The sequence below is a fragment of the Nelumbo lutea genome, chromosome 2 (assembly GCF_056320005.1).
Source record: "Nelumbo lutea isolate HS-2025 chromosome 2, American lotus-T2T, whole genome shotgun sequence".
NCBI lineage: Eukaryota > Viridiplantae > Streptophyta > Magnoliopsida > Proteales > Nelumbonaceae > Nelumbo > Nelumbo lutea.
This window is the reverse complement of record NC_142685.1, coordinates 6,678,467-6,690,739: the sequence shown is the minus strand read 5'-3', so window position 1 is coordinate 6,690,739 and position 12,273 is coordinate 6,678,467. Positions and strand designations below refer to the sequence as shown.

General features: G+C 39.6%; 2 pseudogenes across 1 annotated transcript; one reads left to right on the top strand and one right to left on the bottom strand.

Annotated features, from left to right (window-relative positions):
- Positions 1-1,077: 1,077 nt before the first annotated feature.
- LOC148868312 (carbamoyl phosphate synthase arginine-specific large chain, chloroplastic-like) lies at positions 1,078-7,544 on the bottom strand (annotated as a pseudogene). Its single transcript, XR_016106775.1, has 4 exons — positions 7,261-7,544; positions 6,050-7,228; positions 3,585-4,277; positions 1,078-2,915 (listed from the first exon to the last, which is right to left on the bottom strand). The product of XR_016106775.1 is annotated as a carbamoyl phosphate synthase arginine-specific large chain, chloroplastic-like (transcript).
- Positions 5,306-5,400, top strand: LOC148868313 (U6 spliceosomal RNA; annotated as a pseudogene).
- Positions 7,545-12,273: the final 4,729 nt, after the last annotated feature.

Genomic DNA, 12,273 nt, shown 5'->3' with positions numbered 1-12,273 from the left:
ATAACAATTAAATAATCCTCACAACACTCCCGCTCAAGTTGGGCTGAATATGTCTATCATGCCCAGCTTGTCACATAACTCATTGTGTCGCGAGTATGGAAGCCCTTTTGTGAGGACATCAGCGAGTTGTTCCTTGGAATTGACATAAGGGATGCATATTTCCCTTTTTTTCTAATTTTTCCCTTATGAAGTGTTTGTCCACCTCAATGTGCTTGGTCCTCTCATGTAGGACAGGGTTGTTGGCGATGTTTATGGCTGCCTTGTTGTCACAGTAAAGAGACATAGGATTATGAACAACTCCAAGCTCCCCTAGAAGATTTTTTAGCCAAAAAACGTCAGCCACCCCATGTGCCATAGCTCTATATTCAACTTCAGCACTTGACCTTGCTACCACACTTTGCTTCTTGCTTTTCCAGGTCACTAGGTTTCCTCCCACAAATGTGCAATACCCACTCGTGGACTTTGAAGGAGACTCCAAAGTCGTTGTGGGTTGGTTAAAAAATCCAGCTTCAGTTATTTGGTGCTACAAGGATATTATGAGGAAAGCTAATTGGTTTTCAAGGAACATGACTGTTAATTATCAGTAGGTGGGTAGAACAGCTAATACCATAGCGGATGGGTTAGCTAAACAAGGGGTATCGAGGGAACATTTATTCTGTGCAGCTCTGTAAACTTTCTTTTACTAGTCTGAGGTAGTACGTTGTTGTTGTTGTGGAAGGGTACCAGCTTGTGCCCCTCCCTTGGGCAGGCTGTATTGTAATATCATTCTGATTATCATGAATAAAATTTCAATCATTATTGCAAAAAAAATGCAATCATAAAGAAACTACTCACTTAGGTTTTCTTAATTTGGTCAAAGATTGGAAAACTTTACCTGAGTAAAATGAATTGTCATGATTCCCTTAAGATTACCTATTGAGTGTGATGCATTTATATTGATCCCAAAAAAAAAAATCTAGCATGTTCTATTTCAGCCAACTTTCAAAAGTTACTGATATCAAAAGACAACATCTTCTTTGCCTAAAAGAAATAACTTTCGGAAATTTTCCAAAATCTTGAAAGGTAAGTTAATTGAAATGAAGAACTTTTTATCATTAGCTGCTAATCATACTCATTAACTGAGATTACAAGGGTTTAAAACTATATATTAAATCTCCACCCGCTACAGTAAATTACATCAAGAGACTAAGAAGCCTACTACTAGGACATCCCCGACAAAAACATAGGTACAAGAAAGGAAATTGAGAACAGATAAAACATATGGTTTATTCAAAAAGTTATCCAAGATAATAACATAAAAGGAAAATAATTAAGAAAAAAGGAAAAAAATGAAGAAATTTGCTTACATGCAACAACTGCATGAATCAAAGAGAAGACGAAGCAGGCTGCAACTTGTAGCAACTCTCTCGCCCTGCCTGAACGTCAAAAATGTCCTGAAGAGCAATCATCTTGACAGTGCTGTGCTTCATGCTCTTTATTGCTTCCACACTTGCCAAAGCTCCTGCAACCATTGTTATGATGGGAACCTTGTAAGCAAGAGCCATCCTCCTCAATTGCCGGCCATCAATCTGATCAAGTGCATCACCCGAACTTGTGATAACCATCAATTGGATATGTCCATTGGCAATCATATCGCTAGCATGGGGACGTCCCTCATGCATCTTCAGCACCCGCTCCACTGGGATGCCCTCCAACTCAAGCACATGCGCTGTGCCAGATGTTGCAACAATACTGAAACCAAGCCCCAAGAAAGCTCGGGCCATAGTGGAAAGATGTGGCTTTGTCAAGTCATTTAAGCTGAGGAGCACAGTCCCGGAAGTTGGTAGCTTCTGCCCTGCAGCAATCTGAGCCTTGGCAAAAGCTACTGGGAAATCAAAATCAATACCCATGACCTCTCCAGTGCTACGCATCTCAGGGCCAAGCAGCACATCACAGCCTTGAAACTTCTCAAATGGAAGCACAGCTTCCTTTACAGAGACATGGCTCGGAATCACCTCCTTTGTGAACCCAATATCATGGAGAGATTTTCCTGACATGACAAGAGACGCATACTTGGCTAGTGGGTGCCCGATTGCCTTGGAGACAAAAGGGACTGTGCGTGATGCACGGGGATTTGCCTCAAGCAAGAAAACCTCCCCAGATGCCGTGATTGCATACTGGCAGTTCATAAGCCCACACACATTTAACCTCTTAGCCAGCTTTGTTGTCCATGACCTAATTGTTTCCAAGCATGAGGAGGGAACAGTTTTAGTGGGAAGTGAGCAGGCTGAATCTCCAGAATGGACCCCTGCTTGCTCAATGTGTTCCATGATTCCTCCAATGACTACATTACCATGTGAGTCAGCAAGTGAATCAACATCAATCTCAATAGCATCCGAAAGATATTTGTCAATCAGGACAGGACGTTCTGGATCCACCTTAACAGCATTCTCAAGATAGGTTATGAGCTTGTCATCACTATACACAATCTCCATCGCACTCCCACCCAACACATACGAAGGCCGGACAACAACTGGATAGCCTATGTCCATGGCTATGGCCAATGCATCAGTCTCACTCTTTGCAATTCCACCTTTTGGTTGTTCAATCTCCAGTTCTTTTAGAATTGCATTGAACCGTTCACGGTCCTCAGCAGCATCAATTGAATCAGGCGAAGTCCCCCATATCTTAACATGACCAGATCCACTGGAAGATAAGGGCTTGTGCTCATCCAAGTAGTGTTGAATCGGGAGTGCCAGCTTGAGAGGTGTTTGCCCCCCAAACTGTACAATGATGCCATCAGGTCTTTCCAAGTTAATGATGCTCAGAACATCCTCAACTGTTAGCGGTTCAAAGTAGAGCCGATCACTTGTGTCATAATCAGTTGACACAGTCTCAGGATTAGAGTTCATCATAATTGTCTCGAATCCAGCTTCCTGAGGAGAAAATGAGGATGAAATCAAATTAGATGCAATAATTTATGAAACCAAGGAAAAAAGCACAACATCGAAGGCATTATATATGATGCACTCAAGGTTCAAAGTATCAATACGTATCGGCCCATATCGGCTGATACGTATCGTGTCGGTGGCTTCCCGATACGCCCCTCCAGGGGTTGTATCGGGTCAGACACTGGTTCAGAGGGTAGGCGGGCCTTAAACCAACCCTCTGAACCAGTTTGAAAAAAATAAATAAAACCTACCAAAAAAGTACCAATACACGCCGGACTGTGCTTTGAACCTTGGATGCGCTTATTGATTTAACCTCCAACTGATGGGCCACCAGTTGGAGTAGACATAAATCCAAATGTCAATTTTTTATCAATAAATCTGAGAGTCACTGTACAAATCACTAATTGTCCAACACATACATCCAGTGCCACCCTAATTACCTAGGACAAAAATATCTCTCAGATGCTAGGATCATCCAGTTAAAATCAATTATGGCCAAAGTACTATTGAATAGGTTGTCCTTGTTGCCATGATGGTCTAGATTAATGAACACATTCTATGTAGGGAAGAAAACCCAATAATGGCCCCATATGTATGCAACTTACTTGAAACAAAAGCTAACAATCCAAAAGAAAATCATAAGGAAACACACACCTGAAGAGCAAAAGATGTATGGAAGCAGCAGTAGTCAAACTCAATACCTTGACCTATCCGATTTGGTCCTCCACCCAAAATCAAAACCTTCTTCCGTTTGGTGGGAGCTGATTCACACTCATAATCATAGGATGAGTACATGTATGGAGTGTTAGCTTCAAACTCAGCAGCACAGGTATCTACCCGCTTATAAGCTGGAGTTACCCCAAGAGACAACCACCTTGATCGCACTTCTTTCTCAGTGGATTTGGTTGCAAAGGCTATCTGCTTATCACTGAAACCTCTTCTCTTTACTTGATATAGGTCATCCTTAGTCATCTGAGACAATCTTTGGGCTGATAAGAATTTCTCCACATCTACTAGCTCTTTAAGCTGTGTAAGAAACCATTTATCAATGTAACTCAGTTCATGGATCTCATCCACCTTCATTCCCTTCTTCATTGCTGCATAAATGGCATGGATGCGATCTGGACTAGGGACCCGGAGGCTGTACTTTAATTGGTCCCAATCCCAGTCCAGTTCCTTGATATATGCACAACCCCAGCCAGAGTAGCCACATTCCAATGATCGAACTGCCTTCTGAAAGGATTCTTGGAACGTCCGACCAAGTGCCATAGATTCACCAACTGACTTCATCTGGGTTGTCAGTATCGGCTGTGAACCAGGGAATTTCTCAAACGCAAAGCGGGGTATCTAAACTTTCCAAAAGATAGGAAACATGTTGGCATGGTTAGATGCTCTCATAACCAGAAAGAGAAAGAAATAGGCATAAGCATATGAACAGAGGTTTTTAATTTTCCTGATAAATTATGAAAAGAGATCGTTTTCTGAAACTGTTTTTAAATAATTGACAGGACCAATTTCTGAGTTGATTGACACCAAGAATAATGGATAGCCATCCAAACATATAACTAAAAGGATATCGTGTAATATGAAAACAAGAAAAGCGCATAGATAAAATAAAGAATAAAAAACAAACTCTATTAAAAGGGCCATTAGCAATGTTGGTCACAGCTATCCATGAACAAGGGTGGACGAGAACTGGGTATGGATCCAACCTTTGGCATTTTTTGCACAGATTGGAATATCCCAGAATCAATCCTGTTTTCACACTTTTCAACTTGATATTTTACCATTGCACCAAACCACTTCTTATCCCCATATAGAAGTATGAGACAGGTACCAACCACTTCTTATCCCCATATATTTTACCATTGCACCTCCCTCCCTCCCTCTGAGACATAGCTTGGCATTTGAATAAACTCTCCAAATTGTGGCTCAAATGAGATGATTCATGGCCCTATAAGAAAGCGTCATCTCGATCCTTGCAAGATATTGCATAAGATCCAAGAATTACCAAAAAAAACCTTTGTTTTTCCTTTTTAATTCTTATAAAGAGCTCACTCAACAGTGAATTAACAAATAATATACCAAGCCTTAGGTCTGGTGCATGACTTCTCAATACTAAGTTCAGTAAGCACAGATCCAACAAAAAAAAAAACTCACACTAACAGATAGAAATAGAAATTAAAATTAAGTCTGTAAAAACACATCCAGAAAACCGCCATCCAAAAATAGGTATGCAGATATTCATCCACACAAAAGTCACATCTAACACCTCAATTGTTTAAAGTGATAATCAACATAGAAAATTGCTAATCACAATATAGAAAATAAGTGCTAAAAAGGAGGGCAAAAACATAAATAAGAATGTAGTAAACATTGCACAAGGGTGACATCTGATAAGATTGGAACAATACAGAAAATATTAGCATGGCCCATGCACAATGATGACAAACATGTGATGAACATTCCTCAACTGGAAAATTAAACAAAGACAAACAGCACGAAACTGCACATTAGTTGCACTTGGTGCATTGTTATTCTATGAAAGTGATCCATCCATATTCAATGCATGTTCAATATCATATGGGCTTCAGATAATGTCTAAATGATAAATGTATGCCTCGGCAAGAAAATTCAACTCAACTAAGCCTTGTCCCAACTACATGGGGTAGGTTAATAAATGGATCCTCTTTCACCATTCTGCTTTGTTCATTGCCATATTTGTTGTTAATTATATGCCATTAAATCATTTATCCATACTTCAAACCACAAGCATATAAACATTATACCGATAAAAGAAAAACATGTGAACAATAAGGAATTAAATATGGACAATTTGATAGGGGATTTGGATAAAAACGACAGGTATGTGTGCATCTGATTTTAACCATAATATATTCTGATCTTTTAAAGAGCATGTGATGTTACCTATTGTTTGCTAACCAAAAACAAACACTTCCTAACTTTTTTATTAGTTATCAGTTCCAAGTACTACATTTAAAATTAAGCAATAACCGTGCAGAGTCGGCTAATCAACTTTTTTATTAGTGATGTTAATACGAGTAAAATAACAGGCAAAAGAACTTAAAATGCAGGATATGGAAAGAATGCTAACTTGCCTTTGTCACCACATAATCTATGGAAGGCTCAAAACTAGCTGGTGTTTTCTTCGTAATGTCATTAGGGATCTGATCTAATGTATAGCCAACAGATAATTTGGCAGCCATCTTTGCTATTGGGAACCCAGTAGCCTTGGACGCCAAAGCTGAAGACCTTGAAACTCTAGGATTCATCTCGATCACCATGACTTCCCCGTCTTTAGGATTGACAGCAAATTGAACATTTGAACCCCCCGCATTCAACCCCAATTTCCCTTATGATCGCAATTGAATAATCCCTGAGGCGCTGGTATTCTTTGTCTGTCAGGGTCTGAGCAGGGGCCACCGTTATCGAGTCCCCTGTATGGATCCCCATGGGGTCGATATTCTCAATTGAGCATATGATGACCACATTGTCTGCCAAATCTCTCATTACCTCAAGCTCGTACTCCTTCCATCCCAGGAGAGACTTCTCAACCAGAACCTGTGATGTCAAACTGGCTGCAAGCCCAGACTTACAAATTGATTCAAACTCCTCTATATTATAAGCGATCCCACCTCCAGTGCCACCCAACGTGAATGCAGGCCGTATAATGAGAGGAAACTCCCCGATAGAGTCGGCAATCTGGAAACACTCCTCCAGGGTGGTACCAATTCCTGAAGGAGGAGTGTTGATCCCAATATTCTCCATTGCTTGCTTAAACAAATCTCTATCTTCTGCTTTCTTGATTGCGTTGAGCTTCGCTCCAATCAACTCGACACTGTACTTTTCCAAGACCCCTCTCTCTGCCAATGCCACAGCAAGGTTGAGAGCTGTCTGTCCGCCCATGGTGGGCAGGAGAGCGTCGGGCCCCTCCTTCTCAATGACCTGCTCGACTAGTTCAGGGGTCATGGGGGCGATGTAGGTCTTGTCCGCTATGTCAGGATCAGTCATGATTGTAGCCGGGTTGGAATTGATGAGAACCAGTTCGTATCCTTCTTCCTTGAGAGCCTTGCATGCCTGGGTGCCCGAGTAGTCGAACTCGCAGGCTTGACCGATAACAATGGGTCCAGCGCCGAGTATCATGATCTTCTTCAGGTCAGTCCGCTTCCCAGCCGGAGACCCACTGAAGGAGCCATTCGTCGAATCATTTCGGCTTGCAGCCGAGCCATGCTCGCAATAAACAGTGGTAAGTCGATTGGTCCGATTGATAGAACAAGCTACCGCCAGAATTGGAAGTTCGAAGATACACCGTTTGTCTTCTTCCCGGTCCTCTTCGTGCACAGGAAGAAGGGGAAACCAGTTGTTTTCAGTAAAGTCGATTTGGATATAGAAGCCGAGTAGGACGAAATTGACCTTGCATGAAAGCTTTCGCAGGGATTCAAGCAAATGTCCATCTCTCTCCCCCCTCCGAGAGAAGAACAGAGTACCACAGAACCGAAGAGAAGAGCTTTCGAGGTGGAGAAGCTTTGGAAACCCCTTAGGGTTTAACAGAAGAAGAAAAGCAGCGACTGAGAAGAAATGATTGAGCTAAGAAATATCTTGTAATTGCCCAACAAAGAGAAAAAAAATGGTAAAAAATCTTGCAGCTAATGAGTTAACAGCATAAGATAAAAAGAATCTGCATGAGAGAATGAAAGGACGTATAGACAAAAGAGAGTTGAAGTTATCAGTTGTTGTATTTGCCTTTTAGGGGAACAGAAGATAACATCGTGTAGGGTTTTTGAAAATGTCGAAAGCCTCGGAAATTTGCAGAACTTTCTGGCGGGCTCGCTATCACTCATACTACAGTCCGAATGTTGATGCCTTGGTGTCTCGCACTCCGGCACTTCAACAATCTCTTTGGCAAACCCATGGCCTTCGATGTATTGATGTGGGGTCACTTTTAATCGGATGAACATAAGATGAGCCACAATAATGTATCATTAAAGAGTGTAAACCGTATCAGCCGCATCTTGCTTTGAATCTTTTCTAACATGAGATCACATCTCCGCCCCCATAAAAAGCCGCCCTACAACGCCCCATCGAAAGGCGAGGATAAAAATAAAATATTTTTTTACAAATATTGGCTTCGAGCTCAGCGAATCCGTGCAAAGGTTAGAGAATTTTATGATTTTCTCATGCCGTAACCGAGTGAGTTGACATTCACCCCAAACCCCAAACCCCATGTTGTATTCATCACTAAAAAGATTAACAACTGCTATGGGGTGTTTTGATAATAATTAATAGGGATTTTTAGACTGTATTCTACCTTACAATTTTGAATTTTACTATAAATCTACAACAATTCAAAATTTAAAATAGATATTTCACCTATAACACCAATATCTATTCGTGTATTGGCATCATTTCCGAATTGGCACCTAACCCAATTATACCGTGGAGTTAAGATCTGTGAGAGATTGAGTACTAAAACCCTTTAATTAATACAATTAGTGAAAAATCAACAGCCCATTAGGAAATATGAAAATAGCGAAACTATCTAATCAATGTCTGCAACAAGATAGTACGAACTAGGGATGAACTCATCACAAGTCATGATGTGGCCATGGGTCCGATTCAAATATGAATATGTTTGCTTGGTTTGGTTTTTGGCTGAATCAATGTGTGATTACTGGCACCTAATTTTAATTTGTCTTGGCTTGGTAGATATTTGATTTGCTAAGACACAAGATTTTAAAAAACAACTTAGAAATAGAACTGTTTTAGCTACTAATTTTCAGATCAGCAGTTCAACCATTTAGGTCAAACGATTGAAAACGTTGAATCAAATATTTGATGTATTTTACATCTCAACCCTCGTATTAGAATATTGAGGCAAACATTTGTAGTATTATGCTTATTCTTATAGATTTAGGGAATAAAATAACAAGATGGCTGAGAAAGATATAAAAGAAATTAAAAAGAATGAAATAAAATAAAACTGAAGTAAATAAAAGAAGGAAAAAGGGAGAAGGTTGAGGAGGAGGAGGAGGATAAGGTGACGATGATGATGATCTAAGATTTGAGGCGGCATTATGTTATTCATCGTCGCCCATGTTTGCAGCAGCAGCTCAATGGACGTTATTGTAATGGTCTGGGTGGTTGAATCTTGTTTCTCTCAACCCCCCCCCCTCCCCCACCTCTCTCTCTCTCATAGATCTAAGGCCTGAGATCTTTCTACATTATAATTTATTATAAACTAGATGTTCTTTTATTGAATCACAAATCGTTGTTCGAGCCAAATCATTTTGTTCGACGGTTTATTGACTAATTCAATGTTTTTTTGGAAAAAAAAAAGACGGATCAAGGTAGGATGCAACTTGTGCGGGCTTAACCCGAGCCCAAACTGGACCAATCCAAAATTTTACATAGGTTGGGATTAGATTTTCGGTCCTCGGGTTATGTTCGGGCCCAAGAAATCGAGCTTTTTATTTTTTTGAGTTAGGCCCAGGCCTGGCCCTTAGGTAGTCTGAACCCGATCCAACTATACATATATGTATATATGTTAATTTTATATTAATATATATTTGCATATATACATACATATTTGTATGTATATAAATAGATATATGTGTTTGTATACATATTTACCTATTTACATACATATTTTGCATATATATATATATATTGCATAAATACATATACATGTATAATTTTAGAGTGGATTCATTAACCAATATGAGCCCAGCCTAGGCCCGAGCCCAACCCGAGTGCATCAAATTATAGTGCAGGTTGCGCTTGGATTGGGAAAATCGGGCTTGACCTTGGCCTCGATATAGGCTCAGACCTTAAGCCTGAATTTTAGAGTCAGGCCTGGGTTGACCATAAATTTGACCCAACCCACCCGATTTGCACCCCTACATCAAGGTAAAAACGAATCCAAATAGGGGATCGGTTTGACTACCTAAGTCAACGACAATTTTAAAACCATGCCAAGACACTAGGGGTAGATTCAAGCCAAGTCGAGCCGAATAGTATGAGGCTTGAGCTTGAGCTCAGTTCGAGCTAAAACCTTGAGCTCAAGCTCGAGCTCGGCTCGACTCGGCTCGAACTCAATTTAAGAAAAATATTTTATAAAATTTAAAGATTATATATACAAAATATTTTTATTCGATATTTTAAAAAATAAGAATTATAATCCTTTTATTATATATATTATTTTCTATAATTATATTATATATATATTCGAGTCGGCTCGCGAGCTGAACTCTGTTAGGCTCGAGCTCAACTCATTTATTAATCGAGCCTGTAATATCGGCTCGAGCTCGGTTGAAACCGAGCCGAGCTGAGCTCGAGTAGCTCGTGAAGAGCTTGGATTGTGGCCCTTACAAGACACCTTAGTTGTAGCACGATTGCCATCACCCTCATCGCATTTGCACCCCCACCTTGGGTGAATGGATTTCTTTTCACCTCAAAGGCTCAAATGGGTCAGCTCCACTATTTCAGATTATCATTTCACGATGCATAGGACTATGTTTGGCCCCTTTATTTCTCGTTTAAAGGTGGAGTACATGTACATGGTTTTATGTATTTGGACTTTTGCAATGAGAGAGATATCAGGAGACCGGATTTGCTCCTCACACCAACCTCATAGACACATCCCATCGTGCATTGGGAACATCTCCAGTACTTGTGTATTATTATTTATGGGAGATGTTCCCAATGCACGATGGGATGTGCTTGTGAGGCATTCTGTGTGATGAGCAGATCCCAATTCAGATGCCAATTGTAAAATTATTGATGAGTGGTGAAATCATAATTTTAACTATAAGGGGGCGTTCTTTTTTCGGATTTTGAGAGGGGGGGGGGGGAATTGGTCAATGAGATTTTGGTTCCCATTGACCAAGAATCCCATTTTTTTTTCAAATTTATGTGGGGACTAGGGAAAGTTTATTTTCCTAGGTATCACTAAAGTGATACCCATATTCTAGGTGGGTAAACAACTTTTCCACCCAGGGGGAAAAGTTGCTAACAATTGAATAGGGCAAAAATGCCCTTCTTAATAATTGATTTTTATGGCTAAAATGGTCATTGCCTTATTTACATGAGAAATAAAAAGAACATGGATAAATCCGTTTACCCGGATAAGTGTTTCTCAAGAAATACTTACCCAAGTAACTGCATTTACCCGGGTAAATAATTTACCAAAAAGTGAACAAGGCCTAAAATGTAGCCGAGGGGGAACACCTTAACGGTTAAAGCGGCAAGACCGAATCACCTATTGCTTTGCCATATGACTGATAAATAAAATATTTGAACATACTTCACATGGTTATTATCCCAACAACGGCTTCAATTGGCAAACTAGGACCATAATTGAATTGTTCATGCTCGAGTTTGATTAGAGTTTGGTTCGAGTTCAATTATAATAGAATATGAATATTAAGGCACGTTCAATTAGTTATTTGATCCCAAGTTTGATTAATAAAAAGTTTGGATCAAAAGCTTGTAGGCCTTTGACTCTAGGTCATACTCACAAGCATGCTTATTAAAGATTTTAAAAATAACATGAAAATGGGTGGGGGAGGGGGCTGAGAAATGAAATAAATGAAGGAAGGAAGGAATAAGAAATAAAATGAAATATCTATTAGTTTCTCTCTCTCTCTCTATATATATCTCTTAGTGATCTCAGATTTGAGATCTCATCTCAACCCCCCATCTATGTATCTCATTTTCTCTCTCTAATATTCCCTTACAAAATTAGAATAATTAAATAAATTTTCATTAAACCATGAACGGTTTAACGGTTCAACTATTTGGCTTAACGGTTCTTTAACAAAATCAACATTTTTTTTTCACAAAAATGCAGTTGAATTCAGAATTGTACCTAAAATATGACTGGTTCCCAGGTAAAATGATATGACCGTTTGATCCAATCTGGTTTTCACAACAATGGTGCTTATTATCAAAACACTTAAATAGCTGGAATTTTGGACTTCTTTAATAAATACTGGACTTATTTCCTACACGGGAATAAATGGTTATTGGTTGGCGTGGTCCATACCCAAAATAAGTGCTTATAAATGATGAACATGACACTAAACACAATGGAATGGGCGGAATAATTGGAATTAAGCCTAAATAATGATGGTATGTCTGGCCTGGTATAAATCTTTTAAAATTGTGGTAGAGGGAAAATGACTGAACACTGAATAACAAATGGATACATACTTAAGAATCCGGATCACCTGCTAATAAAACAACTTCCAACTCCATACCAACATAATCTCATACGGCACATCTCACATGAGACCTTTGGATGATTTTGGATTTCTTATTCACG